This window comes from Podarcis filfolensis (assembly GCF_964270895.1).
Source record: "Podarcis filfolensis genome assembly, chromosome: 1".
NCBI lineage: Eukaryota > Metazoa > Chordata > Lepidosauria > Squamata > Lacertidae > Podarcis > Podarcis filfolensis.
The window spans coordinates 123,059,261-123,082,479 of record NC_139604.1 but is presented as its reverse complement, the minus strand read 5'-3'; the positions used below and the strand labels follow the sequence as shown (position 1 = coordinate 123,082,479).

General features: G+C 44.7%; 1 protein-coding gene and 1 long non-coding RNA gene across 3 annotated transcripts in view; both read left to right on the top strand.

Annotated features, from left to right (window-relative positions):
* LOC310766010 (uncharacterized protein) overlaps window positions 1-23,219 on the top strand; it is a 776,685-nt gene that overhangs the window by 209,197 nt on the left and 544,269 nt on the right. The window lies entirely within an intron of this gene.
* LOC310764120 lies at window positions 20,234-21,765 on the top strand. Its single transcript, XR_014549029.1, has 3 exons — window positions 20,234-20,337; window positions 21,391-21,476; window positions 21,571-21,765. It is a non-coding gene; the product is annotated as an uncharacterized lncRNA (long non-coding RNA).

The window sequence follows — 23,219 nt, the reverse complement described above, 5'->3', positions numbered from 1 at the left end:
AAGAAAGTAAAATCTCTCACCACCTCCATTTCTTCCCCTTCTATTTGCCAGGAGCTGATGGGACCAGTGGCTATCATCTTAGTTTTTTTGATGTTGAGCTTCAGACCATATTTTGCGTTCTCCTCTTTCACCCTCATTCAAAGGTTCTTTAATTCCTCCTCACTTTCTGCCATCAAGGTTGTGTCATCTGCATATCTGAGGTTGTTGATATTTCTTCCGGCAATCTTAATTCCGGCTTGGGATTCATCCAGTCCAGCCCAAGGAGTCCCCTAACAACTCTCAGGTACAGTTCCCAGGATTTTGGGGAGGAAGCCGTGACTGCTTATATGATGCTGCTTTAAATGCATTGTGTAGATGGGGCCTATGTTCTTGAATCACAGTTTAAATATGAAGCCCGGTTGTGTGGGAGGTCGCCTGCTCTTGATGCAGTTATACACCCTCTGAAGGAGCAGGTATGCAGTTTGGGGGACCATTTGGATCCACTGCTGCCACTTGAGGCTCAGGTGGCCTCTGTGGCACTGAGTACTGTCCATCGGCTTCAGATGGTGTCCCAGCTGTGCTCCTATCTGGACAGGGATAGCCTAACTTCTGTTGTATATGCTCTGGTAACCTCTAGGTTAGATTACTGAGGTGCTTTATACATGGGGCTACCTATGAAGACAGTTTGGAAGCAGGTGATGGTGCAGAATTCATCGGTCAGGTTGCTCACAGGGACAGGATCGTAAAATACCAATCCTGGCCAACTGCATTGGCTGTTGAATAGTTCCTGGGACCAATTCAAAGTGCTAATTTTGGTCTTTAAAGCCTTAAACCAACATTTTTCCGACAAAAAAAATGGGATGTCTCATTCCATAAGGGTAATTTTACTATTTATACCCCAGACATAGTGACTGGGTTGCCCCAGCCACTCTGGGAAGCTTCAAACATATATAAAAATATAATAAAACATTAAACATTTTAAAAACTTCCCTATACAGGATTGCCTTCAGACGGCTCAGGGGTCAGATAACTCCATACCCTCCAACATTTCTCCAAGGAACATCCTAAGGAAAAGCGGGACATTCCGTGATCAAATCAGAAACTGGGATGGCTTCTCTAAAACAGGGACATCCCTGGAAAATAGGGAAACTTGGAGGGTCTGTTAAACCGCTCAGGGCCGCAACAGCTGAAGGATTGCCTCTCTCCATATGAACTGACGCAGCCTCTGCCATCATCATCTGAGACCCTTCTTCATGTGCCTACTCCACGAGAGGTTTGGAGAGTGGCAACATGAGAAAGGGGCCTTTTCCGTGTTGGCTCCCTGCTTGTGGAATGCTCTCCCCAGGGAGGCTTGCCTGGCACCTTCACAACATATCTTTAGGTGCCAGGTGAAAACATTCCTCTTCTCTAAGGCCCTTGGATAATTAAATGATCTATGGCCTTTAAAACTATGGAGGGTATTGCTTCTTGTTGTTGTCATGGTATTTTGTGGTTTTTATTTTGTGTTTTTATGTTGTAAACAGCATTGTGATCTTTGGATGAAGGGCAGTATGTACCTTTAATAAATACTACAAATACTACTACTACTAAGACAGTAGTAGACCTAATCAGAAAGAAAGAAAGAAAGAAAGAAAGAAAGAAAGAAAGAAAGAAAGAAAGAAAGAAAGAAAGAGGGACCTAACTCTAATTCACAGATGTGAGTTATTACTTCTTCCAACCTATGGGCTGCATAACCTTAAGTGAGTTTTACTTTATGTACCATGGGAAGGTTCTTCACACATCCCTCCCTCGTTTCCATCAAGACAAACAAGGAGTCTTGTCAGAGTTGAAGACCAGGTGAAATATACTCAGAGTCGAGTGTGAATTTCATGCTCTTTATTCAGCTTGTAGTAGCAATGAATCAAACTTCCCCCCAAAATTTTTGCTTTATATACATTATTTACACAATGGGCCCCACATGATTGGCTAATTCCAGGCTGCTCCTGTAGGCCAATCAGGTGGCAGATTCACGTCATCCAGGAGCCTGGTTGGCTGCTCCTACAGGCCAATCAGGTCGCTGATTCACTTCAACCAGGAGCTGGATTAGGTGGCTCCTGCGGACCAATCAGACTGCTGCATTCTGGATCCTATTGTTCTAGGATTCAGCTCAGTACATAACACCAGGCAAACAAACAAACAAACGCTCAAGGAGGATGCAAATCAGGGCTGGTGAGGGATGTGGTTCAGGAGGGCATGTGACCTGCAGAGAGTCCTGAGAGACAATCAGAGAGGCCCATGGTTCACCATCCCTGCTCCACCTGAAATAGTAATGAATAAGGGACGTTCTTTTTAAAAATTAGGAGAGCCGTTGTAAAAACACGTTTTAAAAATCTTTTCTGACTCCCCTCCCTGCCTCCTCTTCCCATCATCCGCATATTCAGAGTTAATAAAGTTACCTGGAATATTGAATGCTGCCTGCAGGATGTTCACTTGAGTCACTACCGCTCATTCTTAGTAATTTTCTTCACCCTGAGGGTAGCAGTTTAACATTGTGACCTGCTTCCCGCCTCCCCCCAAATGAGGCCTTTACATTTCTGTAAGCCTTTCAGAAGAAGCCCAGGACTGTGATTATGCCGGGGTAAAAATAGACTCGTAACCTCAGCGTTGAAAGAAAAAATAATAATCACATTTGTTATAATCTGGGTAGTTTGCGGAACAGGCAGGTGGATGGCTCAAAGTTCCAGGAAGGTTGGAGGTAAACAGAGCAAAAGGTCAACTATGTATATAATTAGATGGTACTTAATACTTATTAATGCTTGAGCTGGTTGTTGTGTTTTGCGTCTCCTGCCTGACAGTAACGGTTAGGTGACATTTGAAGCGAAGGTTCCTTGCCGATCTCCTATGCCCCGGGCGAATTCCTTTGTGAGATAATGAGACTCCATTCAAAAAAAAACCTTAACAACTGGGTGTGCAAGTGTCAACTTAGAATGGGGTGCTGGGAACTGCAGGCACAAGGCACATCCCCCAACCATTAACATTTCCCTGCAAAGTTCTTTATGAATTACTCCAGCCTGAATGATAATCTGAATATGAAGCTTCCACTGTGGAATGTAGAACACATCTGGCGCATCAGAGCAAGGGGGAATTTAGTTGCTGGCCAGTGCTGTGGGCAGCTTTTGCTGCACAGTTAAATCATGACTGTCACTCATTGCCTGCAGCCTTGAGAAACAGCAGAACAGACTGCTGAGGCTCTGGTCATTCTGTGACCAGGGCAGCTGTCTACCAGCTCCATCTGGTATGCAGGCTGAGACCCTACCTGCCCGCGGACTGTCTCGCCAGAGTGGTGCATGCTCTAGTTATCTCCCGCTTGGACTACTGCAATGCACTCTACGTGGGGCTACCTTTGAAGGTGACCAGGAAACTACAACTAATCCAGGTTGCTGCAGCTAGACTGGTGACTGGGAGTGGCCACTGAGACCATATAACACCAGTCTTGGCCTACATTGGCTCCCAGTACGTTTCCAAGCACAATTCAAAGTGTTGGTGCTGACCTTTAAAGTCCTAAACGGCCTCAGCCCAGTATACCTGAAGGAGCGTCTCCACCGCCCATTGTTCATCCCAGACACTGAGGTCCAGCTCCTAGAGCCTTCTGGCGGTTCCCTCACTGTGAGAAGTGAGGTTACAGAGAACCAGGCTGAGGGCCTTCTTGTTATTGATGCCCTCCCTTCAAATGTCAAGGAAATAAACAACCACCTGACTTTTAGAAGACCTCTGAAGGCAGCCCTGTTTAGGGAAGTTTTTTAAATGTTTGATGTTGTATTGTGTTTTTCATATTTTGTTGGAAGCCACCCAGAGTATCTGGGGAAACCCAGCCAGATGGATGGGGTATAAATATTTTTAATATTTTTAATTTTAATTTTTAATATTAGAGTGGTACCTTTGTTTACGACCATAATCCGTTCCGGAGGTCCGTTTGTAAACCAAAACAGGTTGTAACCCAAAACACGCTTACGCCAATGAGGCCTCCAAAAAGAATTGTTCATAATCCAAAAAAAGGTTGCAAACCAGGACATGCACTTCCAGGTTTGACGTGTTTGTAATCCAAAATGTATGCAAAACCAAAATGTATGCAAACCAAGGTACCATTATCATCATCATCATCATCATCATTATTATTATTCATGATCACAGATCAAACTCGTCACCAGAATTAAGGGGTTCATGGAGGGAGGAGAAGGGAGAAGTCCCATTGCACAAAAGGAAGTCCTTGCGCTGATGGGACAGGGGAGCTGAATCCTGCCTCACATCACTTTGTGCTGCTTGACCTGGCCTTCTGACCAGGCTGGGTCTGAAGAACAAAAAAAGAGCCTGGCTGCTAGAAAACACATTAAAAAACCCTTCCCTATACAGGATTGCCTTCAGACGGCTCAGGGGTTGGATAACTCCATACCCTCCAACATTTCTCCAATGAAAGAAAAGTGGGACATTCTGGGGTCAAATCAGAAACCAGGATGGTTTCTCTAAATCAGGGACGTCCCTGGAAAATAGGGACACTTGGAGGGTCTGATAACACTGAAGGCCTATCTAATCCAACTGGGAATCACAGGTGTGACAGAGCGCTGTTGCATGTTCAGCTTCCAGGCTTCTAAAAAACAAAGATCAACAGAGCCTGAGATCCACCCGCACCAGGCATAGGCAAATTCGGTCCACCAGATGTTTTGGGACTACAACTCCCATCATCCCTGACCACTGGTCCTGTTAGCTAGGGATGATGGGAGTTGTAGTTCCAAAACATCTGGCGGGCCAAGTTTGCCTATGCCAGACCCACCCCAATATAGATAACAAATGGTGACCAACTCTTAACAATAATGATGTTTTAGTTATAATAATAGCAAATGGCAACTGGTTGTTGCTTCCAGACATTTTGGTCTCCGTTCCTCCTTCTCCCATCCACTCAACTCAGGAATCCCGAACAGAACAGGCTGCAAAAATCCAACACTTTATGATACAGGCAGTGGAAAGCAATCAGCCCACACTCTGGAAGAAGAGGCACAATTGAGAAAATAAGAGCAATACTTGGAGAAGGAGCTCATTAAAGTCTGTATCATTTCTAATGTGTTTCTCTGTCCCCCCCCCCCTATAAAATTATTCTTACAGAAAAGCAATTAGGTTTGGGAGCTTCTCTGTTGTGCTCCACCTGCATTAAGTCTTTCATTTCCTTCTCCGGGTTAAAGGAGCGTTCTTCTATTCTTCCTACTTCAAATGAAATGCCCGCACAATGTGTTAATGGAGGTGGCTCCTTGCGAAGACTTTTCAAGTGCCCTTTGGCTCAGAGTAAGCGCTTACTGTGCCAAAGAAAACATAGGGAAGCTTTGGGGCCACATTCCCTTCTGGGAAACATTTCAGGGGCCACATGCTAGGAGTGAGGCAGAGGCAAAAGTGAGCAGAACAAGGCAAGTGAATTTAACCTTTGCATAGGATAGTTTTCTCACAGTCACAGAAGAAGCTCCTTCAGGTATACTGGGCCGAGGCCGTTTAGGGGTTTAAAGGTCAGCACCAACGCTTTGAATTGTGCTCAGAAATGTACTGGGAAACAATGTAGGTCTTTCAGGACTGGTGTTATATGGTCCCAGAGGCCACTCCCAGTCACCAGTCTGGCTGCCGCATTCTGGATTAGTTGTAGTTTCCGGGTCATCTTCAAAGGTAGCCCCACGTAGAGCGCATTGCAGTAGTCCAAGTGGGAGATAACTAGAGCATGCACCTAGAAGCATTATCAGAGTGTTGCTTTTGTCAGCATCCTTCTGCCTCAGAAGACAATGGAGGAGTATGGCTTTGTGAGTGAGGTCAAGTTGCTGGATAGTTGCAGCACCTGCTGTGGTTTTAGAGATAGTGACATAGCACCCCTAGGCTGGTGCAGGTGCGGGGGGGGCGCCCCTGGGGTGCACATGCCCAGGGGCAGGGCATGGAACATGGAGGGTGAATGGAGCCCAGGCCCAGTTCAGGCCACCACTGCCCAACTGCCGCCAAGTGGGGCCATGCAGTGCTTTGCCCCTGCCCACCCAAAGCCCTAGGTGAGCACAACAGGCATGCGCCCGAAGAGCACACTCACATTGCCTTCCAGCCCTGTGATGCTTTGTGATGTTGCAGGGCTGCATGAGGAGGCTGCAACAGGCATGTGCGCTGAATACGAAAGGGCGCATGTCTGTTGCGTCTTCCTCACGCAACACAAAGCAGCACGAGGCTGGCAGAACCGCGTGAAGAGACACACACACACCCCTCTCGGCTTCGCTGATGTGGTCCAAATGAAAGCAGAGCAATACAGGTTTGGCACCAGCTTGGCTGCAGGAGTTGCCAAAAAGAGGCGTACAAGATGTTAGAATTCCTGCTCTATGATTGCAGTCATAGGATTGTTGTCTATCACATGACAGTATATGTTTTGACTCCACAGAGTGGGAAGTGATGGAGACAGGATGTTTGTGTTACTGTGTTCCATGAAGTGGGACTATTGTCCTTTGTTCTTTTTCTCTTTGCTGCCTGATGCTAGAGAGAGAGGGAGCCATGTTGCAGTGCTCTGTGTGTGTTTATATGAAATAAAGTAGATTAGCCAAAATGCTGAGTTGCTAAGGTCTGTCACGCGTAAGTTGCGCAAACTCTGCAGATCCCTAAGTGTGCTGGTGTCGGTTGGCATCGGTCGCTGTGATGTTCGGGCTGAAGAAAGCTTTTGAAGCTCCCAAATGATTGACCAGAACAGGCCAGTCAGGCATGTGTCTCTGCCAGGGTCCTACTCGAGTGTAGGCTGAACTCCTGACACAAGACGCCATCCAACCGTCTTTGTTGTTGTTGTTTGTTGTTGTTGTTTAGTCGTTTAGTCATGTCCGACTCTTCATAACCCCATGACCCAGAGCACGCCAGGCACTCCTGTCTTCCACTGCCTCCCGCAGTTTGGTCAAACGCATGCTGGTAGCTTCGAGAACACTGTCCAGCCATCTCGTCCTCTGTCGTCCCTTCTCCTTATGCCCTCAATTTTTCCTAACATCAGGGTCTTTTCCAGGGAGTCTTCTCTTCTCATGAGGTGACCAAAATATTCGAGCCTCAGGGTCTGTCCTTCCAGTGAGCACTCAGGGCTGATTTCCTTAAGAATGGATAGGTTTGATCTTCTTGCAATCCATGGGACTCTCAAGAGTCTCCTCCAGCACCATAATTCAAAAGCATCAATTCTTCAGCGATCAGCCTTCTTTGTGGTCTAGCTCTCACTTCCATACGTCTTAGGAACTCCAAATTGATTTGTGCAAGGTTTACTCGTTCGCCTTTTCCTCTGCTGAAGATGTCCTCAAAGGCCACGAGTACCGATTCTGCCCCCTGCCCCCCAGGGTTTACTCCTGAAGCCTTTCTCACAAATGAGTAAAGCTGCAAAGCATTGAAGGTTTAAGATCAGAGTTTTCCTTCTCCTAGATGGGCTACCTTCCCAGTTTGGCAAGCTCCACCTGCCTCTCACTTTCCCCCACAGCACGTGCAAAAAGCACCTTCTTGACTCTTGGATTCACTATTGGTCTTGTCCACTCAATCCGCCGGAGCCTGTCTTCGCATGCAGGCAAATTCCCAAACTCACCAAAGATTAGAGACCCATTGACTACCTTCACCTAGTTTAGCCAGCCATTCAAAGCCATTTCCAGGATGTGGCTGTTGTCACATGCTGAGAGCTTCTAGGAGCTGAGTGCAGGGAGGGGACTGAAGATGGACAAACCACCCCAGAAGTAGCACGACATGCTCCCCCCCCCAACAGAAATACTACCCCTCCCCTAACACTGAATTTGGGATTACATAAATCCATCTTGAAATCCCCACTCAGCCATGAAGCTGACTGGGTGGTGAGGCTAAAATGGGCTAACTCCCATTTAACACACCAACGTCTTACAATGAAACAATAATAATGATTTGTTTTAATTATAGTTCAAGAAGTCCAGGTCTGAAATCAACTCACACTGTATGCACTGATTTCTAACCTTATACTGAGACAATTTATATAAGTCTATGCTTAATCAACAAAGAAATTTAATGAACAGGAGTAAAAAAGTTAATTAATTGCAGGCATAGTTAAACACAGCCAGTTCTTTACTTCTTTGTCATAAAATCTATCTACTGTAAAACAAAAAGATGACTTTCTAACCCTTTTCTTTTCTTCTTCAGTTCAATGCTCATTTTTCTTTTTACGAAAAGCAGAAAACCAGACTTTTTGGGAGGCGGAATGGTACAATTATGTGTGCTGAGCACAAAGGAATCCTTCCATATATTTTTTAAAACCCTCTTTTCGGGAATCTTAGAATAATAGTATTTTAGAGGATCCATGACAAATGGTTATCAAACCTCTGCTTAAAAACCTTCAAGGAAAGAGAGTCCACAAACTCTCGAGGGAGACTGTTCCACGGCCAAACAACTCTTACTGTCAGAAAGATCTTCCTGATGTTTAGTTGGAATCTCCTTTCTTGTAACTTGAAGCCATGGGTTCGAGTCCCACCCTGCAGAGCAGAAGAAAACAAGCTTCTTCCCTCTTCCATGTGGCAGCCCTTGAGATATTTGAAGATGGCTACCATATCTCCTCTCAGTCTCCCCATTCCCAGGCTAAACACCTCCAACTCCTTCAACTGTTCCTCCTAAAGCTTAATTTCCAGACCCTTGATCATCTTGGTCACCCTCCTCTGGACATGTTCCAGCTTGTCAATATCCTTCTTAAATTGTGATTCCTAGGACCAGACACAGTACTCCAAGTATGGTCTGACCAAGGCAAAATAGAGCAGAACTATTACGTCCCTTTATTATGACATTATACTTCTGTTGATGCAACCTAGAAGAGCATTGGCTCTCTTTTTTGCTGCTGCATCACACTACTGACATGTTAAGCTTGGGTCTACTAATTATTATTGTTATTGCTGTTGTTGTTGTTGTTGTTGTTGTTGTTGTTGTTGTTGTTATTTGTATACCATCCTTCATCTGAAAACCTGAAAACCACTGGGCAGTTTACATCATAAAAATACAAAATGAGAACACAGTACAGTCATACCTCATGTTACGTTTGCCTCATGATACGTTTTTTCAGGTTGCATCCCACAGCGACCCAGAAGTACCAGAAAGCCACTCCCGAATTTAGGAGGGGGGGGGTGTTGCGGGCTCATGACCCCGCCCACACGCACTCTCGCGGGGCTGGTGCCAGCCCCGCGGGAACCAGGGATTCCCCTTTTTATTATTCATCTCCTGCAGCCTCAGCCAATCGGCTGGCAGCAGGGGCGGGCCGACCAAGGGGCACTTAAGGTCAGGGCAGCCCTTGGCTCGCCCCTTTTCCTCCTTCGCAGCAGCTGTGTTTTCCCACCCGCCCGCCCTTTAGATTTAGCATTCAGACTTTGCTATGGGCTTTGGCTGGTCGCCGCAAGGGGCCTGGTAGGAGTTTTTCCATTTGGCTAATTGGCTGGAATTTTGAAGCCACTTGGTTTTTTCGCCTACCTCGTAGCAAACGTCACAACTTCTTGGTCTTGGCGGTTAGGCATTGGCCGGGGTATTGTTATGCAAATGAGATCGGGGGGGAGGAACGCCATCACCTCCCCCACTTCTTGAAGGGTAGTTCGTTAAAGGACTCCGAGGGGCGTCGCCTCGTCCGAAACCTACGGAGGCTAGGGCCTAAAGCGCGCTCCCGAGCGGTAACCCCTCGGGGAGCGCCTAGGGATGTGCATCTCGGGGGCTCCCCCTGCTGGTGTTTAACCCTTCCCGGTTAGAACCGGATAGTCTGTTAGGGCCAATGCCTAAGCCAATACCGCTCTTTCCTGTAATCAATAAAGTTGTGGCCATTTTTCGCCCATTAACCTAAATTCTGGTGTCCTGTGTCTTTATTTACTCCATCTGTGGGAGGGGGAGGGAATAGCCACGCAAAGGGTTACTTCCAGGTTTTGCCGCTCTTCGCTGCTCACACATGTGCAGACGCTCAAAATGACATCATGCGCAAGTGCAGAAGTGGCAAATCGCAACCCGTGCGTGCGCATGCGCAGACACGCCGCTTCAGGTTGTGTTCTGCTCATATTGCGAACGGGCCTCCAGAACAGATCCCATTCGCAACCAGAGGTACCACTGTATATATAAGAAAAACAAAGACAAACAAATAGCCGTCCCTCCCACAAACACATTTTAAAGGATATACTGTAGAATGTTAATCAGCCCAAGGCCTGGTTGAAGAGAAACATTTGTGCCTGGCTCCTGAAGATATGTAACGAAGGTGAGCTGTGTTTCTCCATCCAGGTTTATTGGTCATGCAGTAAACGCTATGATTTACTATAAATAAACATAATATTTGCCTGCTCTGTGTGAAAAGAGCACATAATTAAGCCAACACCAAAAACATAAAAGGAAAAAGTACTATGTACATGAGTTACTTTGATGTCCATTGATAGTTTTCCATGGATAGATAGATATGAAATCCTACATTACGTCCTTCTTTGGGTAGAGTGGGGAGGGAAAATCGGGCAATGATTTTGTCAGAGAGAGAGAGAAAATGGAACCTGGTCAGTCTGTTAAGAAACCCTGGAGTTACACATTGCTTTGGATCTCCCAGAATGCTTTGCCTAGCTCTGATACATTGGTTGACTCTTGCCATCGTGCTGTACATGGAAGCAGGAATCATCAAGTAGAAATAACAGCTATTTCCTTAATTATAACTTAGGTGGGCACTCCCCCCGCTTTTTTGCTTTTTTTTTTTAACAGTCCAACATTTTGTGTGTATAACATTCTACTGTTGTCAGGGAATTAAAGCAGTAGGAAGTGTAACCTGAATTAATATGTAGGTTGGTTGACAAATAGTAAAAGGTTTTGATACGTGCCAGTTTGCTAATATGTAATCATCTGCATTTGGAGTTTGGTCAATAGACGAAAAAATAGCGAGCCAAAGATTAAATTGCACTTTGCTTTTGAGCTGTGTTTAAAAGAAGAGGGACAACAGTTTGATAGCTTTTAAACATCCAAATAAGTGCCATGTAACTTCTGTGAGAGTCATTCCCCCTCCCTTTCTTGTACAAAATGCGCAATTTCTAGGAATTATGTTTCATCTGCAGGAGAGAATTATAAGAAAGAGCACTATGATAGCATTAATTGATTGACAAATGTATATCTGACTTTCCCTCTCTGAAAAGGAGGGGCTCAAATCTGCTCAAGGCTCAAGCAGCTTGCTGTAATAAGATTGGGGTTGGACTAAATTGGGTTTCTAATTTTCCTCCAAACCTATTATTTTATAGCTATAAAATGAGGGGTTTTGCCCCTCTAAATTCTTTGTTGAGTTAATAGCTCTAGTCAATATGTTAAGTATCTGCTTACACTTTTGGAACCTTCTGGAAGGTCAGCTGAAGGCGGCACCTTCTCACCGCTTTCCTTCTTAATCTGCTCCTGCGGCTGGGGTATGTGCCAGGACCCCCCTCATGGAGATTGGGGTATGCATTGCACTTTTAAGGCAAGAAAAGAAATAACAGCAACCTGCTGCGAGACTAAAAAGCAACATCAAAGAACTAGAGCAGAAAGGACCAAGACTAACATTCAATAAACTGAATTATGCAATGACAGAATCAAAAGCTTGTTTGAAAGAGGAATGTCTTCAACTGCCAGCAGAGGCAGATAACCTAATCTCTTGAGGCAGGGAGTTCCACAAAGCCCTCTTATGGAGGAGGATCTTATGGTCTGCAAACAACAACACCTTGAAGATCCTGGGCCCCAGGGAAATTAGACTGGCCTTGACCAGAGCCAGGGCCTTTTCGGCCGTGGCCCCGGCCTGGTGGGACATTCTCCCACAAAAGACTAGGGCCTTGCAGGATTTGACATCTTTCCACAGGGCCTGCAAGACGGAGCTGTTCCTCCAGGCCTTTGGCCAGGGTACAGTCTGACCTATTTTCCTTTCTATAAGAACAAGCATGAAGGAGGCCTCCCAGCCTGTTCACAGGTCCTTATATGACCAGTGAAAACAGTTGGTCCTGGAAAGTATTAACTGCTTTCAATCTTAACCTGATAACTGCCATTTGTCCGAATTTTAATCTGTATGAATTAATTTTAAGATGTATTTTAATTAATTAATGCCTGTTTTTATGTATACTGTGTTATTTATATGATGTTAGCTGCTTTGAGCCCGGCTCTGGCCAGGGAGGGCGGGGTACAAATAAAGAATGTATTATTATTATTATTATTATTATTATTATTATTATGTGTTGTCACCAATCATTGCAGGGGTTGGCTTAGGGTCTCTTCCAACTCAATGCTTTCTGAGATGTAGGATCATAGAATTACAATAGCCCAGGCAAGTAGGGCACAAAATCTGACCTCAGAGGATGGGCAGACTTCAGATACAGGGACGGATTAGAGGTGGTACAAGTTTTTGAGTAGGGAGATCATAAAACAATGGTCAACCCTTCTTGAACGTTTATGGTTCATGAGTGCAGTCAAATATTTTCCACTGAAGCAGCTATTCACTGGGAGCCTTGCAAAGGCACAACACTTTTTAAATGAAAGCAACCTCAAAGGTTGTTAAGTTGTGGGTGAACATATCATACAACACAGCGATTCTTCAAGCAGCTCTTGTTTATTCACAGGCCAGAACAGAACTGAACTGAAGGGTTCAGTCAGCCTGCTTATACAGAGCTCCACTAGAACGCAACAGTAACAACTTTCTGTAACTATCCAATCACTGAACATCACTTTCAATTCCTTATTTGCATATGTGGACCTGAGTGAAAACTATCTACAGTATCCCCCTGCAGGCCCAGGGTGAGAACTTCAGTACTCAACAAAGGTTATGCAGCACAACCCCCTGCCAAGGTAGGACAGCCTCTCTGATAGGTTGCCATCTAGCATCTGTCTTCTGAGCTCTCCTACACAGCTCAGGCCATTCTTCCTAATGCTTAGCTGTAGTTCCTTTTATTGTCATTTGAACCTCTTGGCATGCATCTTACACTCCAGAACAAGAGAGAACAAAATTGCCCCATCTGATTGGTGCCATTGTGACCCTCTGATCATGATGGTTTGGCAACCTTGTCTTCCATCCTGGGGCATCCTCTCATTTCTCATTCTTTCTCATTCCTGGTACAGTTAAGCCCACCCAATCAGAGATTCCACAAGGAACTGAATGATATGACGTTGCATAGCCGATTAGATATTGCAGCCTGATGATGTCCAGGAGGACCAGGGAAGTCCATCGGCAAGTCAGGCATTGTAAATGAATTAAGTCAACATTTTTAGGCGACCCCAAAGGCGAGTGTTTTTCTACACTGCCCAAAATGTTAGCAAAAAACAGTTTCGCTTTCACTCAACCCTGCTCTAAAGCACTGCCACATGAAATACTTTGAATCACATAATTGTTGATAAGAATGGAGCATATGGCCAAAATTGGGCTTTTGCCATATTTAGAGAGCTGGGCAACTCTAATAAGCTGGAGTCAATATTTGTCTATAGTCAGAGAAGAATGCTTACATGATTACAAATTTGCTTGTGCGAGAAACCCAGTTCCACATTATGATCTCAGAATAAGAGTTTGCCATTGGAAGTGTGTCTCATGCAACTGACTACCATTGTTACTGACTGAACACCCCTGCTCAGGGAAAGCATAAAACAAGGAGCAGTGTACATTTCTCTTAATCCCCCTCTGATTGCAAAGACAAGATACGCTTAAAATTCTTATTGAACCTGAGACTCAGAATGGTACTGAGTGCAGGATAAACAGATTGCATGAGAGGCTGCCTTTTTAAAAAAAGGCACTATTTTTCCGAAGTATTTGAGAGGGGAATCTGTAGAATTCTAAGGCATCTTCCATTGTGCGGTGTCTTTTCTGCAAAGAATTCCAAAAGGCTTATTGCACCTGAATTTTTTTTTTTTAAATGCATATGTGCTCTGATAAACAGCAGGCAGCATCTCTATAGATAGGTAAGGTGTGAGGCAAGAATCCTCAAGGATGTCAGGGTGAAGGAAGCCTAAACGCAAAGGAAATTGAAACTCAGACAATCAGACTGTGTTGTTAGAGATGGCAGCTTGAAGGACAAAGTGGCTTTCAGCATCCTGGAGGAATTATCTGGAGAACACCATCTTTCTTTTTTATGATTACGGTAAGAGCTTTTCAACAGGGGACCAGACTACCTCGGAAGATGGTGGGCTCTCCTTCATCAGAGGGTTTTAAGCAGAGGTTGGATGCCATCTCTCAGAGATACTTTAGCTGAGATTCATGCATTGTAGGGAGATGGACTAGTCGACCCTCAGGGTCCCTTCCAACTCTGCAGTTCTATGATTCCATGCTAAAGTATTTTATTTTTTATTTTTTTTAATTTATACTCTGTGCCTTCCCCACTACCAACCATTTTGGACCCTACAATGGTCAGGTGAGGATTTGTTGGTGGTGCCACCACCCAGGGCTGATTGGCTGGTGGTGATCCTGTTAGTATTTCATGCCTCCGATGCTGCAGACGAGATTGGTGTATATCACATGCCTGACTGGGAAGAGTGTGGGAATGGAAGACAGTTGTCTCTTTTTTTTATGGCAAACGGCCACATGCAGCGCCTTACTTGGATGTGTCTGGAGTCTTGGAAGCTTGACTACCCTACGTTCTCCTACAAATGGACCTTGAGCTTGTTTGGAGGTTCTAGCAGGGGAGCGCAGCTATGGTATACCCTTGACCGAAGAACGGTACACTCCTTCTGTTAAGTTGTGGGTGAACATATCAGACAACACAGCGATTCTTCAAACAGCTCTTGTTTATTCACAGGCCAGGACAGAACTGAACTGAAGGGTTCAGTCAGCCTGCTTATATAGCTCCAGTACAATGTTACTGTAACAACTTTCTAAAACTATCCAATCACTGAACGTCACTTTCGATCCCTTATTTGCATAACTATCTACAGTATCCCCCTGCTGGCCCAGGGTGAGAACTTCAGTACATAACACCTTCTATCTGGGATGGTCATCCTCTTCCAGCGAGCGAGCGTGCAGCTTTGGGACACACATGGAGTGGTGAGGGAGGAAGGGGACACCCGCCTAGCCAGCCGAATCAACCCTGGGGATCAATGGGGTGACAGATGTCGCAGCCAGATCGTCCTCACATCCAGGGAAGGGAAGACAGTCTTATCTCTTCCGCTGTATGTACTATTGTACTGTACTTTTGCTTTTACTTGTTTCCATTTCCCTCTCGGAGCTGGAGAGAGAAGACGCTATGCTTCCTTTGTCTGTACATAGCGTGTAAATAAAAACATAGATTAGTTCTACAGTGTCTCACGCTTCTTGCTGTGTTTTGCTAGAAGATTAGTGTGCATATATCATTTGATATATGTCGCTGAAGCGCACTGGAGAAGAAGGGAAATGCCTTTTCCAGAGCTGCGCATACCGGAGGACGCTCGGAGTTCAGGACTGAAGGGGCATCCCCAGGGCATTTCCCAACAAATCCACAACAGGGTCTTTTTAGTGGGGGCTCCCCAGTTGTAGAATGTGTGATGTGCACCTGTCTCCATCATTATTAGCTTTCAGGAGAAATTTGATAACATACCTTAAAATATATATGTAAATTTCAATAAAAAGAAGAAAAATAAGTTAATACAACATTTTCCCCATGATTTCCCCAAATTTTCAGATATTGCTGCATATTATAGTTATTCTGTAACTTATCTCCACCACAGTTTTCTCAGATACAATTTTACTGTTCTTATTCAAAGCCTACTTGCATTCTAACACATTCACAATAGTTTTTAAAATAATCGGTGAACATTTCCCCCTCCTCCTTAAAGTCTGCCTCATCCTGATATCCCGATCTCTAATTATACTTGTTAAACTTGCCTGTTTGGCATATTCCATCAATTTCCACTGCCAATCCTCTTCAGTACTGGTAGGTACCTCCGCATCTCACCATTTTTGTGCATATATTATTCTTGCTGTGGCTGTTGCATGTAAAAAATAAATTCATCTGCTTTATTGGTACCATTCCTGTTTCCCCGGGCATTTGTTGGCTGAAGTTACTGGAGGTTACTGGTGTTACTGGAAACCTCAAGTTCATCAGATGGAAGAATGTTTTTAACTATAACTGGTTTTAGAATGTTTTTAATTGCAATTGCTTTTGAGGTGTGTAAGCTTTTGGAAGGTTTTTGCTTTGTTTTGTACAATCCTTGGGGCACCTTGAGGAAGAAGGGTGGGATATAGATTCAGTAAATTATAATAATAATTAATAATAATCCAGCAATCTGGTTGATGGTGGAGGCCCAAGCATAGTTCCCACCTGCAGTCCCAGAGCAGCCATTTATATCCAACCATTCAAAGTCGGGACTTTCAAAGCTAGCATGTAGCATCCTCTCATTTTCTGATGTTGGCTCATCTTGAAAGCAGTGGGCGGGATCTGCAACAGGCCAGCCAAAGACTCCTCCTGGTTTGTTTCAACTCTAAAGTGTCCCCAAAGGAGCATGAAACACACAGGCTCTGCTAGGCTTGTTTACAGGAAATCCCAAGTTCCAGAAGTAGGTCATCAATGCAAAAAATGTTTGCTGACAGCCGCACTTGGACTGCACTCAGCTCTCGTACAGAGCTGTTCAGGATCCAGCATAAGAGCTTGTGATACACAAGGCATAATGGTTTGCGATCACGTACTGCTAAGAGAACTGCTTTCAAATTCAGACATTATTTTCCTCTGTTTTTGTCACAAGTGTGGCTCTGGACAGGAAATGACTGTAGACACAAACCTTTTTAATGTGCCAGTGCTCAGAAGTGAGTCAGGGGACAGTTTTGCGGGTGGCTCAAAAATTGCTTTTGGATCTATCACCTCTGCATGATGTCACATTACATATCTATGGGAGGGGTAGCTAATGCGACAGAGGACAGGATCAGAACTCAAAATGATCTTAACAGATTGGAGAACTGGGCCCAAGCTAATAAAATGAATTTCAATAGGGACAAATGTACGGTTCTGCACTTAGGCAGGAAGAATCAGATGCACAAATATAAGATGTGGGATACCTGGCTTACTGTAGTTCATGTGAAAAGGATCTAGGGGTCTTGGTAGACCACGTTTAACATGAGTCAACAGTGTGATGCAGCAGCCCAAAAAGCTAATGCTATTCTAGGCTGCATCAACAGCAGTATAGTGTCCAGATCAAGAGAAGTAATAGTAAAGGTAAAGGCACCCCTGGCCATTTGGTCCAGTCGTGGCCGACTCTGGGGTTGCGGCGCTCATCTCGCTTTATTCACCGAGGGAGCCAGTGTACAGCTTCTGGGTCATGTGGCCAGCATAACTAAGCCACTTCTGGCGAACCAGAGCAGCACACGGAAATGCCGTTTACCTTCCCGCCAGAGGGGTACCTATTTATCTACATGCACTTCATGCTTTCAAACTGCTAGATTGGCAGGAGCAGGGACCGAGCAATGGGAGCTCACCCCGTTGCGGGGATTCGAACCGCCAACCTTCTGATCGGCAAGTCCTAGGCTCTGTGGTTTAACCCACAGCACCACCCGCGTCCCTAGAGAAGTAATAGTACCATTCTATTCTGCCTTGGTCAGACCACACCTGGAATACTGTGTCCAGTTCTGAGCAACACAATTTAAGGAGGATATTGACAAGCTGGAAGGTGTGCAGAGGAGGGCGCCCAATATGATCAAGGGTCAGGAAACCAAGCCTTATGAGGAATGGTTGAAGGAGCTGGGTATGTTTAGCCTGGAAAAGAGGAGACTGAGAGTAAATATGATACCGTCACTATCTTCAAATATCTGAAGGGCTACCATATGGAGGATGGACCAAGCTTGTTTTCTCCTGCTCTGGAAGCTAGGACCAAATCATATGACATCAGACATGGAGATCTATTCTAATCTAAGCACTAAGTTCCAAGATAAGGAATCTCATAATATCTAATAAGTTTAGTGCTCAGCAGTACAGCACAAAGACTGGAGATTAGTTGATATCTGAACTTAGTCTCTGGTGCTTTTTGCTAAGATAGGAGATGAGCCTTTGCCTGCTCTTTGACAATAAACTGGGTTGCTTTACCCACAAAAGATTTTTTTTAGTGGAAGTACTTTATGCTTGCAATATGGTTTTTTGTTTTTTTTAAATTCTCTATGTTCTTGCAGATCACCAAGAGGCAGGAATCCCCCATTTCCGAAAAACATGCAAGTGATCTTCAATCCGGCGATTTCCCCGTTGCTGTTGTCATTCTGCAGAAAGCAACAACAGCCCTTCTTCTTTTCAATGTGCTAATGCAAAGTGGTGCTTGTTTTGTTTCCCTTTCATGTTGGCAACACTCCAGAAAGTCATCTCAGGATTGATGGAATACATAAATTCACATTTAATTTCATTAGGCAATGAGCCAAAATCTGATAATTGAAAGTGGCTAATCAGAGAAGATAAACTTCACCCCGCAAAAGACCCCGGAAGGATCTGTTTAATGTCTAAACGACCAATGGCTCTGGTTTCAGCCTACTTTGAAAGGACGTACCCTCTTTTCACAGCATATTACTGGAGAGTGAGGGGGGGATACATTTTATAGGTTGGAATGGCAGAAGGAAGTATGGGGTGGGATTCAAGGAATGAGTCTCATCAATGAAAGCCCTGTGCAAGAATTTTTGCTTCTGCAGTGGAGTCCCCACCCCCCTTCTTATCCTCCTGAGCACCCCCAAAAATTAGCTCGAGGGAAATCAGGAGAACCCCTGGAACAGTACAGGGGAATTATCAGTACATCTTGCTAGCCAAAATGCTTGCACTGAAGTTATAACCAGAACAGCGTATTGAATTCCTTTGCTGAGGGCTCCTCAATGAGCGAAAATATCCTGTCAAATTTATTGATTTAAGATGCTTATCAGCCACTTTATATTTTAAAAATCTCAAATTGTGGGGTAGAAAGTAATCAAAACCATGCAAAGATAATAAGATCGCACACATGTACCATGAAAGACGATTCTAAGAATTACACAGTGATAAGAATGCACAGCCAGTATATCAACACTCTGGAGATACACTCGGGTAAATAAGAATCACAGAATGGTAGAATGGTAGAGTTGGAAGTGACCCCAAGGGTCATCTAGTCCAACCCCCTGCAACCCCATTTCAAGCATGTGCAGAAAATATAAACTAGTTGGTGCAGGTCTTATTTCTGGAGGAACAATGTTCCATATAGCAAGTACTGTAACCTGGCCACAAAATACTTTTTTTTTTTTATGCAACAAAGAAATGTTAGAATCTGCCACTGTGTGATACTTTGGGTTGCATCCAATGTTAGTCATGCTGAGAGCTGACCCACTGAAATTAAAAGGTATGCCTGAGTATAAATAACAATTATTACAACCTTCTTCTTCCGGTGTTCTACGAACGGCTTTTTAATTTGGACTGCTTCCTCCCTCATTTAGCAAGAGCAGCTGCAGCAGCATCTTTGAAAGCAGAAGCCTTATACTTTTATACTTCCCATACTACCAATCCAACAGGAAGCCAACCACTGCTGCTCAGGGACTGTGTCTGGTCTGAGAGGACCCTGGGAATACGTGTCCTGCAGGGCGAATGTGCCTTTTCACCCTTTGCACCAACTGGAGCCCCTCAGAGTGAAAGGAAGCAAGTCGGCCACTGCGGATTGGCTCCTGGGGTCCCTCTGGAAAAGGGGTGCGGGAAGAACACTGAAGAGGAGTTGTTCTGAGATCCAGCGCCAAGGGCCTTCTGGTGGTTCCCTCATGGCGAGAAGTGAGGTTACAGGGAACCAGACAGAGGGCCTTCTCGGTAGTGGCGCCCACCCTGTGGAACGCCCTCCCATCAGATGTCAAGGAAATAAGCAGCTATTTTATTTTTAAAAGACATCTGAAGGCAGCCCTGTTTAGGGAAGTTTTTAATATTTAATGCTGTATTGTTTTTAACATTCGATTGGGAGCCGCCCAGAGTGGCTGGAGAAACTCAGCCAGATGGGCGGGGTATAAATAATAAATTATTATTATTATTATTATTATTATTATTATTATTATTATTATTTTCTGTAGGCTACAAAGCTAAGCATTTAGGAACAGTGAGAAGACAAGGTGCTTTCATTTCAGGAGAATGTTGTGCACATTCGGTTACGTGCAGTAGAACGTCAGGGAAATCACAGCTTAAGTCACTCTGGAAGGAGATACCAGAGCACTCCAAATCATTTGCACAGAAAATGTTAGATCTAGCTCAGGTTTCCTCAAACTCAGCCCTCCAGATGTTTTTGGCCTACAACTCCCATGATCCTTAGCTAGCAGGACCAGTGGTCAGGGATGATAGGAATTGTAGTCTCAAAACATCTGGAGGGCCAAGTTTGAGGAAGCCTGACTTAGCTGAAAGACAGAGCTTTTTCTTTTCTTTTCCTTCCAGCTGGAACTCACCAGAACTCAGTTCTGGCATTTCTCAGGTGGTTTTCTGGCCAGTGTTTTATTCTGGGGGGGGGGGAGGGATTCACCACGAAATTTATTTATTTATTTATTGTGGGCCCAGTTGCAGGGACACACAGAGAGAGAGAGAGAGAGAGAGAGAGAGAGAGAGAGAGAGAGCGCAGCGGCTAAATGTAAGACGTGATTAATAAACTCAAGCAGACGATGATCTGCGTTACAAATGGCCACAACTTTATTGACTAGCGATATAGGTAAATTTTTGGCTCGGGCATTGGTTCCAGACCCTCCCAGACAAAAAAATAATTATTATTTAATTTTTAAAAGGTAAGGGAACTCAGTTCCTGCTGGGGGGAAAAAGAAAAAAAAAACCCTGGTTCCGGCACCTCTCGGTTGGCTGCCATTGACATTCTAAGAGAACGAGGGAGTGGTTCATGGTGATTTCTGGCACCTCTTTTTCTGGAAAAATAGCACTGCTGAAAGACAACTGCAAGATCCTTGCAATGCCCCACCCCCAATTATAATTATTGTATAAGCTTAGAAGAGGGCTAGTTGTGAGGGGTGTGGCTGTCATGAACTTGCCTTTACACCGCTGCTGCCAGGCTCTATTAGGCCCACAGGCCAAAGGTGCCCCTTGCCTGCGTTACAAGCATCCGGGGATAGGAGAGAAAGAAGACAAGGGCTGCCTTTCCCAGCAGCCATCTCTTCCACTCATGCCAGCTTTCATCTGTGGAGACGAGACCTTCTTAAAAGAAGGCGCAACCACACTGGGAGTGAGGGGAGGTATATTGAGCATTGCCAGGAAGACAGCATTTATGTAACGTTTTCTACTTAATGGTAGATTTGGATTAGTGGATTTGTGTAACAGGCAGAAAACTCTCCCTTCCCCCAGGCTCCCACTGCATTTTTTGCTTTTATTGTACCATTGGGTTACCCTAGAAGTCGGGGAATTTCCGTACCTACACAGCCTCATTGAATATTAATGCCAGCACCATAACAATGGCGGCTAATAATGCAGTTTTTTGCTGCCATGTGAATTACCCATCAATATTAATGATGCCTTTGTTAACATTCAGCCGTCCCTCCACTCTGTCTCTCCGCCAAGATTTGGGGGATCTGCCCGTGCCAGCGGTCCACATTTAGAGACGTCAAGCCAGACCAGGTAATCTCTTTTTGGAGAAATGCCTATTTCAATTAAAACATTGCCCATTGTGTTGATCATCTCCCTATTTTTCCCCTTTCCCTTCTCTGACCAGATGTTGCTTTAATCTGCTAACCCGCCTCCTAAATTGTAATATACCAGAGGTCTGGCAATTTATTTCAAACCTATTACCGAAAAGAAAAAGGAAAGAAAGATGCAGACAGGCAGCTCCAGACACAACTGTTGAAAGTCCTCATTCTTTTGAAAATCAGCCACAACGAGGAAGGAAATCATGCATTGGGCGAGAAAGAAAGACGGGTTACGCCCATCTAAGCAAACTACCCATGTCAGAGATATCTATGAGCAGGTTGGCTTTTGAATGCCATTCTTCTAGATAACAGGAAATTGGTTGAGGGCTTTGAACCTTCATCTGAAATGGAAATGCAATTGCCAGCAGCACAGCCTTATTAATAAAAGCAGAAAAGCATCATCGCTAATTATCGCAGGCATCATTTGCATTTTCTAAACATTTACATTATTTTAATCATACTGCGGAGCAGATGCTAGGGAGAGTTCCAACACAGTGTTTTGCAAAATTAGTATCCGCCATGAGTAAATAATAATAATTATAATTCGGGGCAAAGGGGGAGAGAAGGAAGAACGTCTCAGATTAAAAAAATCAGCAACAGCAGCAAAATCATAGAATGGTAGACTCTGCAAAGTATCAAAAGCTGGACCAATGCTGATAAACCTTGTTGCATATGCTTTATGAACCACTTCTTGTTGTGACCGGGAATCCGGCAAGATATCTGCAACAAATTGCCTCTGTCAAAAAGAGACAGAGAAGAAGAAAAAATGGAATTGATTTGCACTAATCTAATTTAGAGGAGGCCAGTATAAAATCGTAGTGGGGGCTTAATCACATGTGAATACAAACGGCACAAAACAACGGCTGCTAAGTAGCTGAGGCAATGTCCAGGCACATGAGGGGGGCTGGTGAGTCAGTGTTCTTGCCACCAAAGAGAAAGCAGTTCAATTCCCAACAGCGTTTGCTGGATTAAGACTTGAAATTGCCTGTTTAGGCATGAACAGCTGGATCCTGGTTAGTAGCCTAGCAAGAGGCTTCATTCTTTGCAACTGTGACCGCTTAAAGGGGAAATGGCCAATTTCTTGCTCAGTTGGCATACACCATCCTGGGTCTGATACCCATCAACAAACAGTTGTAGGAACCCAGTGATACCTTAATTGTTTGCATGCTGAAAGATGACCTGTATCATTCAACCAAGGGGACCAATGGATGGCCTTGCTTGAAGCAAGTTATATGGTCTCAATCTCAGGACCACAGAGATATGTTGGAGTGATATGTTCTGAAGAAGTGGGATCTGCAATAAAATGTTTCATTGTATTCCTATGTACTGACAGGTGTGCTCCTGTCCATGGTTCCAGCCAGCCAGCCAGCCTTTAAGGAGGCAGTCCATTCCTCCTCTACAGATTCATGGCCAATATTGTTCCCATTTTACAGATGAGTGCATGTTTATCCAGACTGAGAATCATAGACTCGTACAATTGTATATGTGCTGGGCCCCGGGGTAACGCGGTCCAGGTCCAGTTCTGAATCCAAGGGTTCCACGAGGAGTGAGTCTGACAGGGCCAAGGCAGGACATGAGGCAGGAAACCAGGCAAGGTCAGGCACAGGATCACAGGCAGGTTCTGGCAAACAGCAGTGTTGCGCCCGCAACCTGGGGCGGTGTCCAGCAGCCTTTT